Source organism: Rhincodon typus, chromosome 26 (genome assembly GCF_021869965.1).
Source record: "Rhincodon typus isolate 14 chromosome 26, sRhiTyp1.1, whole genome shotgun sequence".
NCBI lineage: Eukaryota > Metazoa > Chordata > Chondrichthyes > Orectolobiformes > Rhincodontidae > Rhincodon > Rhincodon typus.
The window spans coordinates 2,535,810-2,536,513 of NC_063357.1; the positions used below are offsets into that span (position 1 = coordinate 2,535,810).

Sequence of the window (704 nt, forward strand, 5' to 3'; positions counted from 1 at the left end):
GCACTGACGCACGCGCAAGCGCTGACACGCCGCACGCACTGACACACACGCGCACGCACTGACACACACGCGCACGCACTGACACGCAAGCTCTGACATGTCGCACGCACTGACACACGCGCACGCACTGACACACACACTGACGCGCGCACGCACTGACACACGCGCACGCACGCGCTGACACGCCGCACGCACTGACACACGCGCACACTGACGCGCGCACGCGCACGCACTGACACACACACACGCGCACGCACTGACACGCCCGCGCGCACGCACTGACACGCCCGCGCGCACGCACTGACACGCCCGCGCGCGCGCGCACACACGCACGCACGCACTGACACGCACTGGCACGCACGCACTGACACGCACACACACGCACGCACAGACACACACACACACACGCACTCGCACACACGCACACGCACACGCACGCACTGACACGTGCACGCACTGACACGTGCACGCACACACGCACGCACTGACACACACACGCACGCACTGACACGCACGCACTGACACACACACATGCACGCACTGACACGCACGCACTGACACACACACGCACGCACTGACACACACACGCACGCGCACGCACTGACACACGCGCGCACGTACTGACACACACGCGCACGCACTGACACACACACACGCGCACGCACTGACACACACACACACGCGCACGCACTGACACACACACA

The 704-nt window shown here is 65.6% G+C and overlaps 1 protein-coding gene across 1 annotated transcript in view; it reads left to right on the forward strand.

The window, feature by feature from the left end:
- slc43a2a (solute carrier family 43 member 2a) overlaps nucleotides 1-704 on the forward strand; it is an 11,017-nt gene that overhangs the window by 3,324 nt on the left and 6,989 nt on the right. The window lies entirely within an intron of this gene.